The sequence below is a fragment of the Protopterus annectens genome, chromosome 10.part0 (assembly GCF_019279795.1).
Source record: "Protopterus annectens isolate FY-2018-M chromosome 10.part0, PAN1.0, whole genome shotgun sequence".
Classification (NCBI taxonomy): domain Eukaryota; kingdom Metazoa; phylum Chordata; order Ceratodontiformes; family Protopteridae; genus Protopterus; species Protopterus annectens.
The window spans coordinates 1,643,561,065-1,643,586,090 of NC_056744.1; the positions used below are offsets into that span (position 1 = coordinate 1,643,561,065).

At 43.5% G+C, this 25,026-nt stretch overlaps 1 protein-coding gene across 1 annotated transcript in view; it reads right to left on the reverse strand.

Moving 5' to 3' along the window:
- Window positions 1-25,026, reverse strand: part of LOC122814358 — an 862,993-nt gene that overhangs the window by 589,664 nt on the left and 248,303 nt on the right. Inside the window, exon 2 of the mRNA XM_044086944.1 lies at window positions 5,615-5,721. The gene's annotated coding sequence lies outside the window, so the exon portion shown is untranslated. The remainder of the gene's footprint in view (window positions 1-5,614; window positions 5,722-25,026) is intronic.

The following is a 25,026-nucleotide window of genomic DNA, read 5'->3' on the forward strand; positions in this document are numbered from 1 at the left end:
TCTTAACTGAGACATCAGAAATTGCTGGTATTTTAGCATGTGAAATTGACAATTTAGTGCTCTCATAGCTAGAGTGGCTGAGGTGTAAACCTTTTCCCCCCACCTGTCTAGTGCTCTGCAATCCCTTTCAGAGGATACAGGATTTTTCGCCATAGAAGCCTTAGCCCCTTTGGGACCCTGGGAGATAGTCTCTGGATCAGCAACAGGGCTTTATAAAGGAATTTGTGGGAGTCAGGCACTCTATAATATCTGTCTGGTTTGGATGGAGCAGGAGGCAGAGAATCTGGAGTCAAACTAGATTCTAAGTAAACATCCACAATGTCTACAACTAGGGGGATAGCAAGAGGTCTGTGCTGGGGGAGTAAAAGAAACTCTCTGAGCCTTTTCTTTGAGTCAGAGTAGTCCTGACCTTCCCAGTGAAAATGTTCCCTCATAGTGTGTAAAGTTTCCCCAAAGGAGTAGTCTTCAGGGGGAGAAGCTGAGGGAATGGAATCCTCAGCATCAGAATCTTCATAAGGGGGAAAAGAGTAATCTTGGTTCTCAGAGGAGCCTGACGAAATAGACACTTGATCAGAGGAGGCATAATCTTCCTCTTGTCTAGGCCTTTTGTTGGGGGGGGGGGGGGGTTGGGAACCCCTGATTAAAGAGATCAAATCTTTAGCCATTTTAAGCATCTGTTTCTTAGGCATAGGGCCTTGAACTGGAAACCGAAGTGCAGTCTTTTTTGTTTAATAGGAGTGTTAAGCTTAGGATGCGTTTTTTATGGTGAGCGTCGTCGGTCTGAAGACACCTTCAGAAACCGAAGGTGTTTCTGCAGCACCATCTCTTTCTGCAGTGTCGTCGGTAGGAGCTAAAGAAAATGGCTGCGTCTGCCTAGCACTCTCCGCCAAAGGCTCTGAAGCGGTCTTGGGTTCCAAATCTGTGGTAGCCAGGGGCTGCGTAGGAGCCTCACTGAAAACCGGTGAACTGGAGACCGGCCCAGCTGAGGCCTCGAAGTCTGGCTTGGGTCTAGGCTGCCTGTCCTTATCCTTGCGTTTTTTTTTTGTTTCGTTGCTCCGACAGCATTGTGTAGTTAAATTTTCTACCGAAGTAGTGTTGTGCGAAATCAAAGCATCTTTTTATAGTACGCTTATTGAACCTAGCACAAAAGTGACAACCAGTGACGTCGTGGTCTGGGCCTAGGCAAGGTATACAGTAAGAATGAAAATCCTTATGAGGTATTTGCTTCCCACAAGAAATACAATTACTTTTTCTGACATCAGTCTGAGGCAAGAAAAGTTTCCCCAATGGGGTACTTAGCTTTATTGAAGACTTTGGATCTGAAATTCGACTTCAAAAATCTCAGGAGTCGGCTGACTGGCACTTGCGAACTGCTTCTGCTTCGGGCACCGTGCGGCAAGAAATACTTTAGAAAATGGCGTCGGATGCATTATATATACCCCTGGCGCACTGAAGTCAAGGAAGAAGTGACAGCAACAGACGCCGGACCAAGACTTTGGAATTCAGGCCGACTGCGGGACCGCCTGACGACAAGATAACCCAAGTGTGATGACTGCAGCAAGGTAACACTATGAACATCCAAGCTAAACAAGGAAAAGGTTACTGTCAGCTACCTGTCGGGTGCTAGGATCCGCCACATAACGCATGCACTCAGGTCACTCCACAACAAGTACAAGTATGACTATGTCATTGTCCAGGTTGGTGTAAATGACCTGAGACGTACCTCCCTGGACTACATGAAGAGAGACATGGAGGAGCTCTCTGATCTTGTAGCCCAGGCAGGTATGACACTAGCCCAGAGTAGCATCCTGCCATCACCCAAAATGATACCACAGTACAAGGACAAAATGATTGACTTCAACAATTGGCTAAGCTTCTGGTGTCATTTTAAGGGAACCCAGTATCTGTCTGCCTGGGATGACATGACCAACAGACCACGATGCTTTGCCAGAGATGGCCTGCACCTGTCGCCCTTGGGATTCTGGATACCGGCAAAGGCTCTTGCCATCCCTATAGTGCCTTTTTAGGCAAGGTTCAAATGACAAATTCACCACCGTAACAGGTACAAGCAAGCAAAATCTGAGGGTAATGCTACTCAATGCTAGAAGTCTAAACCTCAAAATGCACTCACTCGAGCCACTCCTTAAAATGGAGAACATTGACATCTGTGCAGTGACAGAGACCTGGTTCAAAGCTCCAGAGAGCACCCCTGCATTACCAGGCTATAATTCATACCACACCTGTCTGCCACCTAACCCAGACCGAAACACTAAAGGCAGAGGCGTGTCCATATTCATTAAGGATGTCCACACCTCCAAGCTAGTTGCTCAGAATAATGCATCTGAGATTATCCAAGTGCAACTAACTCTGGGCAAGACAGCAATCTAAATTGTAGCTACAGACCCCCCCACCATGCCCCAGGATTCCCACTCCTCTTTTCTTGATACACTGGAAAATATTAGGGTACAACCCCAACACCCTCATAATGGGCAGTTTCAACCTGGTAATAATATTCAACAGAAGCAGTTTGTTTCTGCAGTTAATGGAACTGTTTACCATGGAGAGAATGTCGAAGTCATTGAGGTCGAGGATACCACAGTAGCAGAGAGACCGTTTGGGACTAACAATACAAGTACTATAAATTCTAAAGCCTTGCAAACTGTTCCTTTGAGAACTGCAGAGCTTAACAGAACAACTTATAATAATGAAACAAACCAGCAGTCAACAACAGAGGCTGGACTATCTAAAAAAAATGACATTTTATTAAAAAAGAATTATAATTTTCAGGAAAAGAAAGATATATGTAATGAGAAAAGTAAAAATGTTAATTCTCTTACTCCTACATATAGTTCCTTGAAGGAACTAATTTTTGCTTTTGAAAAGAAACTGTACAAATATAAAACATTGCAAACTGAAATGATGTATTTTAATGAATGTATTTGCTTGAAAATTGTACCGCAGGGTCTACGTGTCTTTATGTTTCCATTTGGTTTATACTAGGACACTGACACTATTACTGATTTTGGGAATTTGTTTGATAAATGGGGTTTGGAATTATTAGAGAAAGTAGTTTTTTTTACCAGGAACAAATGCAAGTGGTATTGGAAAGTGAATTGGATAAAATGAACAGAAGTATATTGGATGATTTACTGTTTCAGCAATATGAAGGACTGTATGCTAAAATAATTAACAGGGTGGAGAACAAATGCAATGGGCAATTCTATAAGAAAAAATGCAAACTAAATAGATTTATCGTAGTAGTAACGAAGCAGCCAAGTTCGTTACTGCTACGATAATTCTGGAGATTAATTGCTTTCTTTGCAACGGAGCACTTGTCTTGTGGGTGTGTTGCAGTGTTTTTATCATTTATTTTCTGTAAAGTAAATAGAGATGTAAGACAATATGAACTCCATGAAGTGTATCCCATTAATAAAATGTACACGGAGAGAAATGAAGTAAAGGAAAATGACAAGATCCACTGTGATTTGGATCAGGGTGATATATATGTTGGCAATGAAGGGGTCGATGAATATGTGAGTTTAGATGGTAACAACAAGCCCAATTTGGGGGATTTTCAAGTTCCCAGACGCTCGAAAAGAATAGCCAACAGAAACATGGAAGGGAAAAACACATACTATCAGGGAAATTCATGGAAGGGATTTGGCAACCGGGGGAGGGGCAGGACCTATTACTGAAAAAAGAGGAAATTACCAGCAAAAATACTGTAAATTGTTATGGTGGGTTTAAAATTTACAATTATACCCCTAGGGTGATGAAGGAAGAATGTTTCACCTTGTTCTCCAAGGGGTTTAAATTTGTTTTGACCCAAATACCAGATTTGTGGACATCCTACAAAAGGGCCTCACTGAGACAGATGCCTGGTGTTAAAGTCATGGCCTCAAGCTCAATACCAAACAGTGCACTTTCATCCTCTTTGGTTAAAAACTCTGTACCCATGAACTACCACATAGGTGGTACTCACTGAAAGTGTGATAAGAGACCTTGGGACACAGGTGGACAGTAGTCTCTCCTTTGATAATCACATCACCACAGTGGTCGGGAAATCGTTCTATGTGGCACATCTCATCACAAAAGGTTTCTCATCCAGAAAAAAAGAGATCACTCATTAGTCCCATTATAGAGTACAACACCCCTTTTGTATGTACCTCACAAGATATCTACAACAACTGGAAAGGCCACAGAAATACCTCACAGAGAGGATTACTGGCCTGTAACAGATGTCCTACACAGATCATCTAAAAAAACTCCAGCTTTACTCTGTCTCATATCGTCTACTCAGAGGCGATCTCTGCCTAACATACAAAGCTATGTCAAACCCAGAGCTGTTGGACATGCTCCACTTAAAGAAATCCCAATCCCTCAGAGCTACATGCTCTAGGGACCTAAACCTTGCAACACAATAAACAGAACATGCTGGAGGGATAGATTCCTGTCCCAGAGACTTCCCATACTCTGGAACAGTCTACCTATCTATGTCATACAGAGCTCCTCATTAGCACTCTTCAAGAAAAATCTTGATGACCGGATGGGAAACAGGAAATTCACCCCGGGGATTACTTCTGTGGCTCTGCTTGACAGAGGCACAGAAAAATAATTCTCTTGGGTGGTGAAAGCCAGGGTACCTTTTTGGCTAGGCTTATATAGGCGTTAGGGCCAATAGCCTAGTACCTACCTATGAACATTTACAGTTTGAAAACACACTATTTTTTTAACACAAAAGATGCAAGACTTGTACCATAACTGAAGACTAGTTTTAATCAACTACGAGGAAAAGGTGTCATTGTCATTATAGCGAGTACGACACAGTGGTGCAGCAGTAGCGTTGTCGCCTCACAGCAAGAGGCTCTTCAGTTCAATTCTCAGTTGGGCGTGCCTTCTGTGCGGAGTCTGCATGTCCTCCCTGTGTTTGTGTGGGTTTCCTCCGGCTGCTCCAGTTTCCTCCCACATTACAAAGACATGCATCTGGAGCATTTCTCCCTGTGCCTCTGCTGAAAATTGGCTCGTTCCAAGTTGGACTTTCCCAGTAAACAAATGTTAAATAAATAAATGTTTTAGTTCTGTGCACTTTGAGAAGTGTTCTAAACTGAAAGATGTAATTACATTTTCTGATACTGATCCATATTACATACAGCTTGCTGGTGAGACTTTGCAGAGCACTCTTTTAGCAACTTTATGGTGGAAAGAAGGTATATTTGGTGGAAGTTCGTCCTGACGTGGAGCAGCAATAAAGTTGATTTTATGTTTGTTTGCTTGTAGAGGGCAATACTACTAAATGCAAAGATTAAAGATAACTACAGCAAGACAAAAGATGCCCCTTGTAGTCAGTGAGCCAGCTAGCCTTTGGAATAGTACTTCCAAGTAATTCTTCTACTCAAGTTGCTGTAATGAATGGCTCAGCCAATTTACCTTTAATGAACTATTACACAACCACAGTGTTGTGTTCAACCAAACTCTTAATACGACCAGGAAAGCAAGCATATTGTAATGCATGCCAGTTCAATTGTAATGCATGTCAGTTCAGATGATCACTTTTTTCTACTCAATGTGTCTGTGTGTGTAAGGCAACAAAGATTTTTTGGTCAACAACAGTTACCTGTGGAATCCTGAAGCAGCTTAGTGGGATTTTCCTGATCTGCTGTGATGTGATGAATTGAACTGGGTTAAATGCAGCTGATTCACAGGCTTCCACACATATGAGGTCTGAAAGGCAGAGAAACATTCTGAAATGCAAAGCTTAGGCCAAAACAAAAATATATTTACTTTGCAATAATATCGGTTATGTACAAATAATTTTGTTAACAATACCAACTGTGCAGTCAGCCTTTTCTCACTGACTACTTCATGACCCAAGCCAGACAGCCAAAGCAATGACATGAAAATGACATTAAAAACAGAACTGTTTCATGCTATGGGTTTCAAAGCCTTAATGTTCCAAAGCTAATGGCTAATTTTTGAGCCCAGGTAAGAACAGAAATACATTCATTTGCTGAAATGGTTTCCTTCACTCCCTTACACAGTTCTGTACTATTTAGTTAATACACCCTATTCATTTTTTCCAAACGGCTAGCAGAAAAAAAGGGTTTGCTATTCATTAGAGGATGAGCAACATGACTGCTTTTGAAATGAATCTGCACATTAATGACACTGCTTTAAAACAATCAACTTTCTACTGTGGTAATCTCAAATGTTTCGAAACATTATGACTTCTGCAGACTCTAAGCAGCAGAATGCCAAAACACAGAACACAGCAGGAAATATTAATGAGGAAAGAGACTTCTGAATATTTCAGTGTGAAAACTAACATCAATATCTGCCTACATGTCCAAAGAACTGTGCTTTACAAATATACTCAGTAATTACCACAAAACATGCTGCATCCCTGCAGATTTGCATAATGGTGAAATACCTACATGTGTTCTGTGCAGTGTGTACTCGTGTCCAGGTACCACTAAAGTACAGTTGTGTACCTACCATAAATGTAGATGTTAGAGTGTATTCACTGTTGCAGTCATTACACTTGGGGTTATCCTGCTGACAGGCTACCCGCAGTCTGCCTGAATTCCAAAGTCTTGGTCCAGCGTCGGTTGCTGTCGCCTCTTCCCAGACGTCAGTGCGTCAGGGGTATAAAAGATGCAACCAACGCAGTTTTCTTCAGTTTTTCCTGCCCCAGATGTCAGGTGCCCCCAAAAGGGTAGGCTAAAAAACATTGCTTATAAAAGCATGCACTAAAATAAACTATACCTTCTTCTACAAGCAAATACACAACATAGGTTGTATAGGATAGAGAAGTACAGACAAGTCCCAGCAAAGAAAGGGGGATGGTGGGTGGGTAACCTGGACTGCAACAGTGAATACACTCGAACATATACATTTATGGTAGGTACACAACTGTACTATGTTCGTGTTTCACTGTTGCAGTCATTACATTTGGGTTGAATTTGAGGTTGGGCGGCTGGGTCTAAATAGAATTAGGAGTGGCTATAAGGCCCTGCAAGACTGCAGTGGCAAAGCCTGCTCTGGATTTAGAGTAAAGAGGCAAGTGGTAGTGCTTAGTAAAAGTGTGCACTGAAGTCCAAGTTGCAGCCTCCAAAATATCCTTGGTTGGTACTCCTCTGAGGAAGGCTGCTGAGGTGGCTGCTGCCCTGGTAGAATGTGGTCTAATGCCCTTAGGCACTGATTTGCCATGTTGTGAACAGCAGAAACGAATGCAGTGTCCTATCCATTTTGAAACAGTCTGCTTTGAGATAGCCTTTCCTTGTGATCCTGCAGCATATGCCACTAAAAGTTGCTCAGTCTTTCTGAAAGCTTTAGTTTTGTCCAAGTAGAAGCGTAACTGTCTGTGTATGTCCAAAGAATGCAGAAGTCTCTCCCCTTTATTCTGCGGGTTTGGTTAAAAAAGTAGGCAAATGAATGGTTTGGTTAAGAGCCACACTGGACACTACCTTAGGCATAAATGTTGGGTTTGTCGTTAGAGAAACCCTATCCGGATGAAGATGATAAAAGGTTCCACAGCCATTAATGCCTGTAACTCTGAGACTCTTCTTACTGAAGTTATTGCTAGGAGCAGAGCTGTTTTCCATGATAAGAATTTTATCTCAGCTGTATTGGCGGGCTCAAAAGGAGGCAGTGTGAGTTTTTCCAAGACAAAATTGAGGTCCCATGCAAGTATTGGTGCTCTCCTTGGAAGTCTTATGTTTTTGTCCCCCCTGGGGAACTGCCTAAGCAATGGATATAAAAAATAGGTGGGTCTGTATTGTAATGAGCTGAAATGGCAGAGGCATGGATCTTAATTGATGAGAAGGATAGGCCTTTGTCCAGCATCTCAGTCAGATATTGTAAAATCTGAGGAATATTTGGAACAAGCATGTCAATTCCTTGTGCCTGGTTCCAAGCACAGAATCTCTTCCATTTTTCTGCACAAGATTTTCTGGTGCTGGGCCTCCTGGCTTCCAAAATAACATCCATAACCACTTTAGAGAGAGGTGTATTCTGAATGGTTACAGTATCCGCCATGCAGCTAGATTTAGAGTTCTGAGTTGGCTGTGCAGGATCTGATTGTTTTGTTGGGTCAGTAAATGAGGAATTTGAGGCAATGTCCAGGCTGGGCCTTGGGACAAGCTCCTTAGGATTGGGTACCAGTGATGGCGTGGCCAATCCGGGGCAATCAGTATCATTTGTGGCTTCTCTTGTCTGACCTTTAGGAGTACCTTGGGGAGGAGAGGCAGTGGAGGAAAGGCATATACTGTAAGGTTGTTCCAGCTCAATGACAGAGCATCCACTTTCCATGCTTGTTTGTGATAAGTCCTTGTGCAGAATCTCTGAAGTTGGCAGTTGTGAGGGGAGGCAAAAAGATCTATGTCTGGGCGTCCCCATTTCCTTGTTATCATGCTGAAGATTTGTGGATCTAGTTTCCACTCGTGAGGGTCCATGAGGTTTCTGCTTAGTTCGTCTGCCAGAGCATTTGATTTTCCTGGCAGGAATTGTGCTTGCAAGTGTACTTGGTAAGTCAATGCTGTGTTCCACAAAATCATGGCTTGCCTGCAGAGGGGGTAGGAATGTGTGCCCCCCTGCTTGTTTATGTACCACATGACTGTGGTGTTGTCCGTCTTTATCAGCAGCTGTCCTGGATAAAGTAGGTCCTTGAAGGCTGTCAGGGTATTTTGTACAGCTAGCATCTCTTTTTGATTGATATGTAGATGCCTTTGGCTTGGGGGCCATGTGGCCTGAATACATTTTCCTGCCATGTGGGCCCCCCAGGCATAATCTGATGCATCTGTTGTTAGTGTTTGCCTGGCTGTAGGTAAAGTGAATAGCTGTCTCTTGTTGTGGTGACAGGCCTGTGCCCATCATCAAAACTCCTGTTGCAGGCAGGGAATGAGTGAAATTAATGATTCCAGGCTGTAGCAATGTTGAGTCCAAACACTTTTTAGGTACCATTGTAGTTTCCTAATTAGCAGAATGAAGGAGGCCATGTAGCCCAGAGCCTGCAGAATTTTTCTTGCAGATAACTGGGTCTTTGTTGCCATGCTTTCGAAGTAAGAAGTCAGTGTCCTTTGTCTGGCGTGGGATAAACCATCTGGGCTGTTGTATTTAAGCTTGCACCCAGGAATATTATCTCTTGAGAGGGTACTAGTTTTGATTTCTTTTTGTTTACTGTGTACCCTAGACAAATTAGTAATCTTTTTACAAACGCCAAATGCTTTAGTAGAATGTCTTTGGCCTCAGCTTGAATAAGGCAGTCGTCCAAGTAGGGATATATTTGAATTCCTCTTTGTCTGCAAAATGCAATTACTGGTGCCAGGCATTTTGTGAAGACCCTGGACGCAGTAGATAAGCCAAAGGGCAGTGCAGAGAATTGGTAGTGCATTGAGCCAGCTATGAATCTGAGGTATCTTCTGCAAGATTGTCTGACTGGGACATGCAGGCATGCCTCTTTGAGGTCCAAAGTTACAAGCCAAGCCTTTTTGCCCAGCATGGGCAGAAGCTGCTGCAGAGTCAGCATTTTGAATTTCAGAACGTCCAGAAAAGTATTTAGAATAGACAGGTCCAGAATCTGTCTCCATGCTTTGTCCTTTCTTGGTACTAAGAAAAGTCTCGAGTAAAATCCTTGTCCCTGCTCTTGTTGTGGCACTGGCTGAATAGCCCTCATGTCCATGAGAGATGAAACTTGGTTTTGTGCCTCTGCCCATTGATTGTGTGGAAGGTCTGGCATACCTTTTGCCTTTGGAAGGGTGTGAAAGTGGAACCTGTAGCCCTGGGAGACTACATTTAAGACCCAATTGTCCTGGGTAATCATGTGCTAATTTTGTGAAAAAAGTGCTAGCTTTCCCCCTAAGGGTGCTGCTAAAAGATAAATGCCTGACATTGGCAGAGGGAAGTCATTGGGACTGTTTCCTATATGGCTGTGATTTGCCTTCTCCGCTTTTGGAGGTAGAAGCATCCCACTGTTTGGGCCTGTATGACTCCTGGGGCTGTTGTCTGCCTCTAGGGCGTCTGTATCTGCCTCTGTGGCCTGCCTGACACGGGAAAGGACCAATTCTTAGAAGGCCAGTTCCTGCTAAATCTGGGTGGCTGTACCTGCAAAAAATCTTTCACTGTCTGCATAGATTTCGCTTTATCCTCTATTTTCAACACCGCTTCTGCCTTAACACCAAACAAAGTATCATGCTGTAATGGAGCATCCAATAATTTTGCTTTAATATGATCAGGCAGAGTCTGTTCCTTTAACCAAGCATGCCTTCTAATGACAGAGCCTGTTACAGCGGCCCTGCAAGAGGCCTCCAGTGAATCATAACCACATTGCAAAGTATGTTTTCCCACTTGTTCAGCTGCATGCAATAAATCCTGCAATTCCTTGTTCTCAGCACATTAAAAATTTGTCAACATTTTCTGTTTTAACAGAGACATTAAATATTGCTGATATTTAAGCATTTGAAACTGACAATTTAAAGCCCTTACAGCCAAGGTAGCAGAAGTGTAAATTTTTTTCCCCCATCTGTCCAGTGCCCTAGAATCTCTATCTGAGGGGACAGGGTTTTTTGCAGTAGCAGCCTTGACCCCCTTTGGGACCCTGAGAAATAGTTCAGCAGCAGGGTTTTTATATAGAAATTTAGGAGAATCTGGAACCCTGTAGTATCTTGTCTGGCTTAACAGGTGCAGGAGGTAAAGAGTTGGGAGACAGGCCGGACTCTGAAAATACATCATCTACAATGTCTAGAACAGGAGGAATAGCAAGAGGTCTGTGCTGAGGTAGTAAAAGAAAGTCTCTGAGCCTTTTCTTAGAATCTGAATAATCTTGGGTCTCCCAGTGGAAATGCTCCCTCATGGTATGCAAGTTTTCCCAAAGGAGTAATCCTCAGGAGGAGAAGCTGAAGGAATAGATTCTTCAGCATCAGAATCCTCATAGGGAGGAATGGAGTATCCCTGTTCTGAAGAGGAGTCACAGGAAATGGAAACCTGATCAGAGGAATCATATTCAGTGTCTTGCCTAGGCCTCTTATCAGGAGGGGGATGGGAACCCCTGATCAAAGTAATTAGGTCTTCGGCCATTTTGAGCATCTGTTTCTTAGGCATGGATGTCTGTCTTGGAGAGTGCTGTACTTGTTTCCTTGTCTTTAAAACTGTTTTTGTCTTTGACGCTTGAAGTTGGCTTGATATAAAGCTGTGTAGGTCTGAAAACACCCTCAGAAGCCGATGCCTGCTCAGCGGCTCCGGACCCATCTGAGGGATTAGTTTCCGAAGGCCCAATACCTTGAGTATTCCAGAGGCCTGGCTGTCTCCACATGGCAGTCGTAGGCAGCCTGTGGCTCTGAGGTAGCGGGTGTCAGGGGCTGCGAAAGCGCCTCACTGAGAACCGGCGAACTGGCGACTGGCCTAGAAGAGGCTTCATAGTCTGTTTTGGACCACGGATGCCTGTCCTTTTCTTTTTCCTTGCGCTTTTTATGAACTCCGGTCGTCGGCTGTTCCGATGGCATTATGTAGTTAAACCTTCGGCCAAAGTAATGAAGAGCAAAATCGCACCGATGCTTAATAGTGCGTTGGTTAAATCTAGCACAAAACCGACAACTGGCAACGTCGTGGTCAGGGCCTAGGCAAAGAATACAGTAAGAATGAAAATCCTTATGAGGTATTTGCTTCCCACAAGAAATACAATTGTTAACTTTTTCTGACATCGGTCTGGAACAAGAAAAAAGTTTCCCCAACGGGGTACTTAGCTTTATAGAAAACTTCGCATCTGAAATTCAATTTTGAAAATCTCAGGAGCCGGCCGACCGGCACTTGCGAACTGCTTTTGCTTCGGGCACCACGCGGCAAGAAAGACTGAAGAAAATGGAGTTGGCTGCATCTTTTATACCCCTGGCGCACTGACATCAAGTAAGAAGTGACAGCGACCTACGCCGGACCAAGGCTTTGGAATTCAGGCCGACTGTGGGTAGCCTGCTAGCAGGATAACCCCAAGTGTAATGACTGCAACATTGAAACACAATGAACATCAATTATGTCTTCGGATACCAAGATCAAAATCAAAAGAAAACACCAACCACAATAAGACAATGAAAAAAATGACTAACTTAACTGGAGGTCTATCTGAAAGGTCACAATCTCAGGTTCAGGTAAAAATGGATGGCAAGAGCCTGACATTTTCAAAACATAGTGCCCTTTAAACATCCAATGAAATAAGCAACATAAAAACAGGTTATAAGCAAATTTAGTTGACCAACTTGAGGGGAAACTGGAAACTACTGGCAAGAAAGTATCCTAATAATTACCCTCTTCCACTGAGGAAAGATGAAATTATGTGTTAAGCATAATGCCTGCAATTCAATGAATTGTTTGGTAGATGACACAATCAACAAAAACAGAATGTCTACGTTAAAAAATACATACCTGCAAGTGACAAAAAAACCTAAGCGAAGAAACCACCAGTACAGAAAATACAGTTGTGTAAGAACTTACTGTAACGGTAGATGATATACTGATGGCAGTTGCCGTATTCCAATACTTATGGGTTATGCTGCCGAGAGGCAACCTGATGACTTGATCAGGGCACCAAAGCCAAATAACCTTCTTGACGCTCCATACATCTGGTGCATGACCTCAGCCTGTGAGCACAGGAGTACATAAACTGACGTATGAGAGTAGGATTCTCAGGCTACCTAGCCCCATGAGAACCCTGTTGATGACATGAGTGAAAAGAGCATAAAACAAGAAACAGGTCCAGGTATGAGGACAGTAAGGAAACTGCTAACCTCAGTACACAACTGCAACAGTGATCAACAGCACATTTAGTGTTATGGTAAGTTCTAAGAACTATACTATGCCCTTTCTTGGATTACTGGTGCAGTATTCCAATACTTGTGGTTGTTTCTCAAAGATGCCAAAAACACGGTAGTCACAAACAAACAATTTTAATGAAGCTTTCGGGTCTACACCCTTCATCAGCACATAAAATCACCTTACATAAGTTGCATTTAAATAGAGGAAGCACTGAAAAACACATGATCAAGCCAGCCAACCAGATACAAACCAAAATTAATTATGCAAATAATTTAAAATGCATCACATCCAAAACTCTTAAAGAAGTTTTACTTATATTAATAAAAAACAATTTTATATAGATTAAATATAGTTACATATAGATAAATCATTCATATCAAATAAGAACTTTTTTTAAAAAACTTTTTTTAAAAACTTTTTAAAAAGGTAGCAGCTCAAAGTTAGCACCATAAATTCTCCCTCTGATGCTTAATCAAAACTGGTTTGAGACTTACTGCTCCATTCAAGCCAGGCCATTTATCAGCCTGTAAACGTACTATCCACTTATATTCCTTCAATAACAGAAGATTTTCCAAATCACCACCCCTAATAGCCATTCGTACAGTGCATATGCATCTGAATTTAAAAGCATGAGTTTGAAATTCATGTAAATGTCTGAATAAACCATTTGTCTCAATCTTCCGTCTTATTTCGGACCTATGCTCTATTATTCTATCTTTAAGCTTCCTGGATGTTTTCCCTACATAAAATGCGTTACATGAAACACAGGTAGCTAAATAAAAAAGTTTTTTAAAAAAAGTTATTTGATATGAATGATTTATCTATATGTAACTATATTTAATCTATATAAAATAGTTTTTTATTAATATAAGTAAAACTTCTTTAAGAGTTTTGGATGTGATGCATTTTAAATTATTTGCATAATTAATTTTGGTTTGTATCTGGTTGGCTGGCTTGATCATGTGTTTTTCAGTGCTTCCTCTATTTAAATGCAACTTATGTAAGGTGATTTTATGTGCTGATGAAGGGTGTAGACCCGAAAGCTTCATTAAAATTGTTTGTTTGTGACTACCGTGTTTTTGGCTACTTTTGGATGAACAGTGACTTAGTGTATCTTCGTGTTTCTCAAAGTTAACAGTTGCTGAGGAAGATAGGATTGCGTAAATGGGTGCTTTCTACCAGTTCTAAGAGGACAAATCTAACAAAAGAAATCTAGCAAGAGAGGTCCTAGATCTGGAAAATGCATCGACTTGATTCTTTGTGTGTGTGCTGGAATCAATGCCTTTGAAGAAAGTACCAGAAGAAAAGTACAGTTTTGTACCTACCATAAATGTAGATGTCCGATAGGTATGCATCTGCAGTCATAACATATGGGTTGTCCTGCCTCAGGCAGCCCTTCGGTCGGCCGGATTCCAAAGTCTGGGTCTGGCCTCAGCTGATGTCGCACTTTCCCCGACGTCAGAGCGTCTGGGGTATAAAAGCATCAGCCGACGCCATTTTCCTCAGTTTTTCTTGCCCCAGATGCCAGGTGCCCTCTAGGAAGGCTAAATTTGGATAAATGCCAAAAGGTTCCAAACATTTGCAAACTTATAAAATTATATACATGTATATACAAACAAATACACCATAATAGATTCCCCCAGCTAGCTAAAAGAGGGGTAAATACCCTAGGAATACCACTGAGGGGTAGGAGGGAGGGTAAACCTGACTGCAGATGCATACCTATCGGACATCTACATTTATGGTAGCTACAAAACTGTACTATGTCCTTCAAGGATGCATCTGCAGTCATAACATATGGGTAGAATACCATAGCCAATCTGCGGGAGGAGGTACTAAGAAAAGGATGGTGTAGTTAATATCCCCTGCAGGACTGCAGTAGCAAAACCTGCTCTGGATCTGGAGTATAAAGGTAGATTGTAATGTTTGGCAAATGTATGCACGGAGCTCCAAGTAGCAGCTTCTAAAATGTCCTTGGTAGCCACCCCTCGTAGGAAGGCTGTAGTGGTGGCCGTGGCCCTTGTGGAATGAGGCCTGATGTTTTTAGGAACTGTCTTTCCATGAAAGGAGTAACAAAATCTAATGCAATTTCCTATCCATTTTGAAATTGTCTGTTTGGAAATTGCTTTTCCTTGCACCCCAGTAGCATATGCTACAAATAGTTGGTCAGTCTTTCTGCTAGTTTTAGTTCTGTCCAAGTAGTAGCGTAGTTGTCTGTGTATATCCAGGGTGTGCAGAAGTTTTTCCCCTCTATTCTGTGGATTTGGGAAGAACGTAGGCAAGTGAATAGCTTGGTTCAAGGATACCCTAGATACCACCTTTGGCATAAAAGTAGGATTGGTTCTTAGTGAAACTCTGTCCTGATGGAAGATAAGAAATGGCTGTACTGCCATTAATGCTTGTAACTCAGATACTCTTCTTGCTGGTTATTGCCAGAAGGAATGCAGTTTTCCAAGACAAAAACTGTAGATCCGCTGATGCTGCTGGTTCAAATGGAGGAAGTGTTAGTTTCTCCAACACAAAGTTGATATCCCAAGCTGGTAGAGGGGGTTTTCTTGGAGGTTTAATATTTTTGATCCCTCTCAGAAATTGTCTGAGGAGAGGGTGTGAGAAGATAGGTGGATCCACATTGTATTCTGCTGAAATTGCTGATGCATGAATTTTAAGAAAAGGACAGGCCATTGTGGGACAATTCTGCTAAGTATTCCAGAATGTGTGTCACGTTTGCCACTGTCACATCTGAGCCTTTTGATGTGTTCCAAATGAGAAATCTTTTCCATTTAGCTGAGTATGTCTTCCTTGTGGAAGGCCGGCGAGCTTCCAAGATGATGTCCTTCACTCTCTGTGATAAGGCATCTTGTTTGGGATTTAAGGAATTTTCCAGGCAGTTAGCTGCAATATTTTCAAGTTGGGATGCATGATCTTGAAATTGTTCTGCGTCAGAAGAAGAGGCCATAGGGGGAGAGGCCATGGTTTTGCCTGAGACAGGCTTCTCAATAATGGATACCAGTGTTGCCTTGGCCAGTCTGGAGCTATCAGAATCACTCTTGGCTGCTCCTCCCTGATCTTCAGTAGAACTTCGTACATTAATGGGAGAGGTGGGAAGGCATATACTTTTAGAGCTTTCCAGCTGAAAGAGAGTCAGTCCACCCTCCAAGCTTGTGGGTGGTATGTCCTTGAGCAGAATGTCTTCAGTTGATGGTTGAGAGGGGAGGCGAACAGATCTATCTCCGGCATTCCCCATTCCTTTGCTATGAGTTGGGAGATGTCTGGGTGCAGCATCCATTCGTGTGCATCCATGGTAGTTCTGCTTAAGCTGTCTGCCAGTGTATTCTCTTTTCCTGGCACGAACTGGGACTGTAGTTGGATATTGAGATTCAGGCATAGTTCCCATAGATTCATAGCCAGCCGGCAGAGAGGGTAGGAGTGTGTGCCTCCCTGCTTGTTTATGTACCACATGACCGTGGTGTTGTCTGTCCTTATTAGCAGGTGGCCTTGATGGAGGAAGGGTTTGAAAGCCTCGATTGCATGCATCACTGCCAGCATTTCCTTTTGGTTTATGTGCATGCGTAGCTGACCTTGAGACCATAGGCCTTGGATACATTTGCCCTCCATGTGTGCTCCCCATCCTCGGTCTGAAGCGTCCGTGGTGATGGTTTGTTTTGTTTTTGGTTTGTTGAAAGGCAACCCTCTGTTGGACTGGCAGGCCTGAGCCCACCACAGAAATTCCTTTTGAAGGCAAGGAATGATTGATATCAAAGCTTCTAGACTGTGACTGTGTTGAGACCATACACTCCTTGGGTACCATTGTAATTTCCTCATATGCAGCCTGGCCTGTGGTATCAGAATTATGCAGGATGCCATGTAACCCAGGGCCTGCAGGATTTTCCTTGCAGTAAGCGGAGTTTGTCTTGTCAGAATCATGAAGTAATCTGGAAGTTGTTTTTGTTTTTCTTCTGTGAGAAAGGCCATTTGGGTGGTTGTGTCCAGATCTGCACCCAAAAAGGTTATTCTTTGGGATGGCACAAGTCTTGACTTTTGGATGTTGACTGTGTATCCCAAGGCCTGTAGCAGGTGGATGGCATAAGCAAAGTCCTTTATCAAATTTTTCTTGTTGTCCACTTGTATAAGGCAGTCATCCAGATATGGGTAGATCTGAATCCCCTGAAGTCTGCAGTGTGCAATTACTGATGCCAGGCATTTCATGAATACTCTGGGCGCAGTAGATAAGCCAAAGGGCAATGCTGAGAATTGATAATGCTCTGATCCTGCAAGAAATCTGAGGTGTCTTCTGCAACTTGGTCGAATAGGGACGTGCAGGTATGCCTCCTTGAGATCTAGAGTCACCAGCCAAGACTCCTTGCCCAACATGGGAAGAAGTTGCTGTAGGGTCAGCATCTTGAATTTTGGGACAATGAGGTAAGTATTTAGTGCGGACAGGTCGAGAATAGGCCTCCATTGATTTTCTTTTCTTGGTACAAGGAATAGTCTCGAGTAAAATCCTTGGCCTTGTTCTGAAAGTGGTACCTTTTCTATAGCTTTCATTTGAAGCAAGTTGTTGATCTGCCTTAAAGCCTCTGGCCGCTGATTTGGTGGTAGGTTTGGCATTCCATGTCTTTTTGGCAAAGTGTGGAAGTGGAACCTGTATCCTTTGTCTATTATTTGCAGTGTCCATGTGTCCCTTGTAATATAATGCCAGTTTTTTGAGAATAAAGCCAGCTTTCCGCCCAAGGGTGCTTCCAGTTGATCCCTGGTAGGCGGAATCAGAGTAAAGTCATTGAGCCTGTCCTGGTGTAGTAGTTGTTGCTGTTGTTGCACTACTTCTCTGGTTGGCAGGCTGCCACTGACGGCCTCTGTAGGAGCCCTTTGAGTGGCCTCTGCCTCTAGGGCGTCTGTTTCTGCCTCTCTGGGCTCTGTCCGAGTCTGGAAAGGACCAATTCTTAGTAGGCCAGTTTCTGCTGAATCTAGGTGGTTGTACTTGCAGGAAATCCTTAACTGTTTGCACAGATTTTGCCTTTTCTTCAAACTTTTTTAAGACCTCCCGAGCAGAGGAGCCAAATAAATTTTGTTTCTCCATTGGAGCATCCAGGAGTTTAGCTTTAACATGGTCTGGCAGAGATTGTTCCTTCAGCCAAGCATGCCTACGAATGACTGCCCCAGTCATAGCTGATCTAAATGAAGACTCCAATGCATCATAGCCACATTTTAAGAAATGATTACTAACCCTGCTGTGAGTTGTGTACCAAATCCTGCAGGGAATTACGATCAAGGGGTTCAGGAGAAGAAAGTTTCTTATTCAGTTCATCTAACAAATACTCTTGGTACTGTATCATATGAAATTGACAATTTAATGCCCTGACAGAAAGAGTTGCAGAAGTATACACCTTCTTTCCCCATCTCTCTAAAGCTCTAGACTCTCTTTCAGAGGGTAGAGGATTTTTGGCTGTGGCGGCTGCAACCCCTTTAGGGCCCTGAGAAATAGTTTCTGGGTCTGCAGAATGTGCTTTATACAGATGGAAATGAGAATCCGGGACCCTGTAGTATCTATCAGGCTTGGCAGGGGCCGGAGAGAGAGTATCAGGGGCTGTACTGACATCATTGTACACATCATCAATTACATTCAAAACAGGAGGTATAGCTAAGGGCCTATGTTGAGGCAGATGTAAAAAGGTCCTTAATCTTTTTCTATAATCAGAGAATTCCTGACCTTGCCATTGAAAATGCTCTCTCATGGAGTGTAGAGTCTCACCAAAGGAAAACTCTTCAGGAGGGGAGGCCGAGGGATAGATTCTTCAGCATCAGAATCCTCATAGGGCGAATAAGCCTCCTCCTGGTGGTCTGACAACTCAGAGCCATCCGTGGACTCATCTGAAGAGTGTGGGTCAGAGGGGTCAGTCCTGGGCCTTTTGTCTGGTGGAGGTTGAGAGGCCCTGTCTGGGTGAGGTTGTGAACCCCTAATTAAAGAAATAAGGTCCTCTGCAAGGCTGAGGATCTGAGAACTAGAGGAAGGCCTCTGGGAGGTAGTCTTGGGAGGCAAAGCTTTAGAAAGTTTAGCAGCTTTAGCCCTAGAAAAGGCCTTAATGGACATGGAAGCAGGGGGCCTAGCTGCCCCACGTGCAGGAGTAGAAATGTCCAAAGGTATGGTGTCGGACATTTCCTGGACACTGGTTTCGGTAGGTAGCTCGGTAGCCGACTCAGCCGGGGCCTCCCGGGCCGCGGTGGTCGGTTGAATGGTTTTGGAAGAAGGAATCTCCGAGGACTCGGTTTCGGCTGAAACAGAGACACTCGCGGTAGGCTTTACCGTGGTTTCAGCCGAAACCGCGGGCCAAGAGTGTCGGTCCTTGTCCTTCCGTTTTTTTCACCAAATGCAAAGTCGGAGTCTCTGACGGCATTTTATATGCAAAATTGGCCCCCAAAAATTCCTCTGCAAACTCCGACCGACGTCTAAGAGTTTGTCGGTTGAAGGAAGCACAGGCTGAACAGGCCGATACGTCGTGGTCTGGGCCTAAGCAAGGAAGGCAGTAGGAATGGAAATCCTTATGAGGTATTGGTTTCCCACAAGTTAAACAATTATTTACTTTGACATCGGCTGAGGCAAGAAAGAGTCCCCAACGGGGTACTTAGCTTTTTCGAAGTCTTCGGTAGCTGAATTCACTGGATCTGACCGACCGGCACTTGTGAACAGCTTCTGCTTCGGGCACCGCGCGGCAAGAAAGACTGAGGAAAATGGCGTCGGCTGATGCTTTTATACCCCAGACGCTCTGACGTCGGGGAAAGTGCGACATCAGCCGAGGCCAGACCCAGACTTTGGAATCCAGCCGACCGAAGGGCTGCCTGAGGCAGGACAACCCATATGTTATGACTGCAGATGCATCCTTGAAGGACATCTGCTCTGGTGGAATGGACCTTCACTGTGGCTGGAAGAAGTTTATCGTGGAAGGCATAACAGAAGGAAATGATCTTAGAAACTCAGTTGCAGTTAATCTGTTTGGAAACAGGGCTTCCCAACCTACCCTCCTAGAATCAAACAAAACATTGGTCAGACTTGTCTGAATGGTTTATTTTTTTCTACGTAAAATCCTAGCTGCCTATGAACAAACATGGAGTGAAGGATTCTCTGACCTCTGTTTTGTGGATTAGGAAAAAAGACTGGCAAATGAATGGATTGGTTCAGAGACCGCTCATTTAACACTCCGGGCAGTTGAGTGACTAGTGGAATAGTTTTCCAAGTACATCATTTTTGTGAAGCTGAAGATGCCAGATCAAAAGGTGGCAAACTAAGTTAATCCAGAAGCAATTTCAGATCCCCGAGAGGGCTAGCCTTCCTGTGAGAATTTAGGTATTTTAAAAACTGTTTGACCTCAATTCCGAAAATAAATTGCATACTTAAAGGCAGGTAAGAAAAGATAGCAGATAAGTGGGATATGAAGGAAAAGGCCAGACCACATTTAAACAACTCAAACATATATGACATAACTGTAAATATGCCCACCAAACAGGGGTCCTCATTCTTCTTGTGACACCATATGGAAAATCCTTTCCACTTGGAGATGCAAAATTTTCTAGTAGTATGTTTTCTCACCTCCACAAGTACATCCTCTAAAAACAGAATCTTAATCCTGTTCAGGTATCTATCACCTAGGAGAGTCAGGCTGAGAGCCTGATGGTTGGGGTGAATTGGAGAGCCCTTATTCTGTAGGAGTCCATTCTTTGTGGTAATTTGAAATGACTGTCCCTGGCCAGCTGAAGAAAAAGAGGGAGCCAATGCTGGCTAGACCAAAAGCAAGTCACTAGCAAGATTTTGCAGTTGTCCCTGTAGATCTTCAGGAAAACCTTTCAGATCAGAGAGCAACGTCTTCCCGCAGTTGAATGGCATGGCATCCATCCTTCTGGCCAAGTGACGAGCGGTCCTGGAGTAGAACTATCTGAGCTGTCTTTTCTGACTGGAGGCAAAAGACCTCACAGAAGGTTTACCCCATTTGTAGACTACACCAGAAAGACATAGTTGTGTAGCATCCATTTGTAGTGGTCTTCTCTGGATCTGCTGAGGTGGTATGCAGAGATACTGTCCTTTGAAGGTATATAAACTGCCTGCAGGAACAGTTTTCTTTTCATGGCTATGTCCCATGTCATCACAAGAAAGTCTGCATAGCTGGTAAGACTTGGTGCTTTCCTATTTGCTGTTGTAACACATGACTGAGGTGTGTAGTCCATGAACACTTTTAGGGGGCCTGGACTCCACAAGTGAGAAAGTAACTCTAGGGTTTGGAAGAAGGATTTCATCTTCTTAACACTGATATGTTCCTTGAGTTCTCTGAGGGGACCACTATCACTGAACTGTTGTAGAGCCTGCCCACACACTCCAGGCCAAGTCAGAAGGATATGCATGTAGGTTCAGGATGAGTGTGTGTGCCAAAAAGGGGACTCCTTTGTTGGGTTTCATCTGAGATATCCACCATTGCAGCTCCTGCTTTAGAAAGAGCAAGACAGGGATTTGGAAGTCAGGGGATGATAATGTTAAGACCAACAGGACTTCAGTAGCACTGGATCTTCCTCATGTGAAATCTGGTATATTTCTTCACATTGGGACAACTGCTGAGGGGAGACATGTTTAGTATTTTGCTTCCACTTCACCAGGACATCTGCTTAAATAAAGTGTGCAGAACCTTGTTGGACTTCGATAAAAGGAATCGGGTACCTCTCTGTAAAGAGAATCTGTGGTATGCCCTCTGGTCCCTCTGTATAATCACCGTGGGTTACTCCTTCTCTCCCTATGCAACAGGAAATTCAGTCTCAGACATGTGAGTAGCAGACACCATACTGGCCTATGGCGGGGTCACTGTAACAGTCATCTCAGCAGTACAAGGACATAAAATGGATTGTTCTTGTATCTTAGCAGTCAGACTGAGCAGTCAAAGTATCCAGTTTTATTTTTTTGAACTTTTTTTTGGTGCAAGCGGAAAGTCCGTGGTTCCCCATTTTGGAAAGCTCGAGGATCTTGAGACACTGGATCTCCAAATATATATTAATGAAAGCTAACCTGGTAGGGTCTCGGGAACAATGAAAAGCAAATTTTACAACTATGATAATATTGTTCAGTTCATGAGCAAAACAAACTCAGACAGTGGAGGTCTTTATACAGAACCTGCCTTCCACAACTGTACTTCCCTGTCTTAGCTGACATAAACCTTTATGAAGAGAGTAAGAAAAGAAGGTTCCCAAAAAGGCACATTTGGCCAGAGCCAGTTATCACTAGTTTTGGGCTCTATATGGTCTCATCTTAGCCCCATGGTATTCACCAAATGTACGGCTGTGGCGGCAGAGTGTAATGGTCTTCTCTTATCTGGATTGCACCACACGGATTCTGTACAGTTTAGCTGCAGCACTTGAGTTTTTGTTGCTTCTCTTCCTTTGGAGTTATTATGGAAAACATTATGAAGTTGCAGGTGGAGCCATCAGTCCCTCACCTTCAATGGCCGTCATCTGAATCTACTGTTGTGCAAAGTCGGTTTACATCCAGACAGTATCCCTCTATCCAGCAATTTGCCACTCATTTTCTTCAGGCATTTGCTCAGGGCAGCCTTTGCCTGAAAATCCAAGGTCTCATGATAGCCACGGTATTTCTAGTAACATGTGAATACTATAGTGGTCTCACAGAACCTAATGGTATCAAGTTTGACTCAATATCACAGCATGCAAAGACTTCAAAAGTATGTAAGGCTCATCACTTTGGTTGTTACATATAACTTGTCTTACTCTGGTCAGAAGGAAGCCATATAATTATCTTCGTTTTCTACAGTACTTTGGATATAAATGGAAGGCACATTGTTCTTGAAGTTATCTGGGGGACCACTGTTCTTGAACTGTTGTGGAGTCAATCATGCACTCCAGGCCAAGTCCACTGAATCTGTGTACACTCTGCATGACAAAATCAGGACCTGGATGAGTGTGGAAGCTAGGAAGTGAAATCATGTGTTGAGTTTCACCTGCGATATCCACTACTGCAGGTCCTGCTTTAGAATGAGCAATAGAAGGGTTTGGAAGCCAGGGGATGACAGTGTTAAGACTAAAGGAATTTGAATCAAGTACCACTGGATCTTCCTTGTGTGCAATCTGGCAAGAATTAGAAATTAATGAAGAACTTTCTACTGTCAAGGCAGTCATTGAAAGGGTAATGAGTCTGCAACCTAGGAAAACGATGTCCTGAGAAGGAGTCAGGGAGGAATTCCTGAGGTTAAGAGTGAAACCCAGTATTTCCAAAAGAGACCTCATGTACTTGAGATGTAACAGAGTTTCCTTGGTGAAAAGTCTCTACTGGCAGAGAAGAAAGCGCTTAATTCTCGGTTTCATAATAAAGGAGTGTGAACCTGGAGGTGCCTGTATCATAGGTAGGTACTAGGCTATCAGCCCTGGGGCCTATACAAGCCCAGCCAAATAGGTACCCTGGCTTTTGCCACCCAAGAAAATTATTTTCCTGTGCCACTGTCGAGCAGAGCCACAGAGGTGATCCCCAGGGTGAATTTCCTATTTCCCATCCAATCATCAAGATTTTTCTTGAAGAGTGCTAATGAGGAGCTTTGTTTGATATAGACAGATAGTTTATTCCAGAGTATGGGAAGTCTCTGGGACAGGAATCTATCCCTCCAGCATGTTCTGTTTATTGTGGTGACAAGGTTTAGGTCCCTAGAGCGTGTAGCTCACAGGGATTGGGATTTCTTTAAGTGGAGCATGTCCAACAGCTCTGGGTTTGACATATCTTTGTATGTTCGGCACAGATCACCTCTGAGTAGGTGATATGCGACAGAGTAAAGCTGGAGTCTTTTGAGACGGTCTGCGTAGGACATCTGTTTGAGGCCGGTAATCCTCTTTGTGAGGTATTTCTGTGGCCTTTCCAGTTGTTGTAGATGTCTTGTGAGGTACATACCAAAAGGGGAGTTGTACTCTATAATGGATCTAATGAGTGATGAGTAGAGGGGAACAATGACCTCTTTTTCTCGATGAGAAACCTTTTGCGATGAGGTGTGCCACGTAGAAGGATTTCCTGACTACTGTGGCGATGTGATTATCAAAGGAGAGACTACTGTCCACCTGTGTCCCAAGGTCTCTTATCACACTTTCGGTGTTAAGTAGACTACCGCCTATGTTGTAGTTCATGGGTACAGAGTTTTTACCAAAGGGGATGACGATGCACTTTTTGGCATTGAGCTTGAGGCCATGGCTTTGACACCAGGCGTCTGTCTCAGTGAGGACCTTTTGTAGGATATCCACATCGTTAGGAGTTTCGATTATGGCTCCTAGTTTGCAGTCATCTGCAAACGTCGCTAGCCAAAGACCTTCTGTTTGGTATCTACTTCTCTGAAGTACAGGCTAACAGGAGAGGACCCAGGATTGAACCCTGTGGTACTCCACTTGTCACTGGTCTGAAGTCGGATTTGGATTCTGCTACTTTCAAAGTGTGGGTTTTGTCAGTGAGCCAGTTGGCGACCCATCTTGTGACATACGGATTTATACCTAGTTTAGTGAGTTTATCTATAATTCCAGAGTGGGGGATAGTGTTGAAAGTCTTGGCAAGATCTAGATAGGCTGTGTGAACCACCTTACCCTTGTCTACGGCTTTGGTGACTGTTTCAAAGAAGTTCATCAGGTTTAGGAGACATGATCTGCCTTTTACAAACCCGAAGTGGGTGGGGTCCAGAGTTTGGAGATTAGCAATGTCTTTGTTTATAAGTTCCGTGATGATACGTTCCACGGCCTTGCAGACCAGGCTAGTCAGGGTAATGGGGCGGTAATTCCTGGGGTCCATGTTGGCTCCCCCCTTGTGGAGTGGGATAACCGTTGCTGTGCACCATTCAGCAGGCACAAAGTCTGAGGGGAGGCTGTTCTGTAGTTTGTGTAGAACGCAGCCTGGGATGTTGTCTGGTCCCATGGATGCTGTGTTCTTGGCTTTGGAGATTGTGGTTTTTACCTGTGCAGCCATGATTACAGGAACTTTGCAGTCTTCTGGTATAGAGATGGGCTCTTTAGGGGGTGAGAGGGGGTAAAGTTAGCACTGAACCTATCAGCCAAGATGATGGCAATATCAGTTGGGTTTGTATATTTAGTGCCATTGTGCTGTAACTCAGGGCACATCTGAGTGCTGCCACTGAGATTCTTCACATAGCTATAGAATGCTTTGTGGTTGTCTTTAGAATCAGTGTCGATTTTGTTTTCGTAAATAGCTTTGGAGGA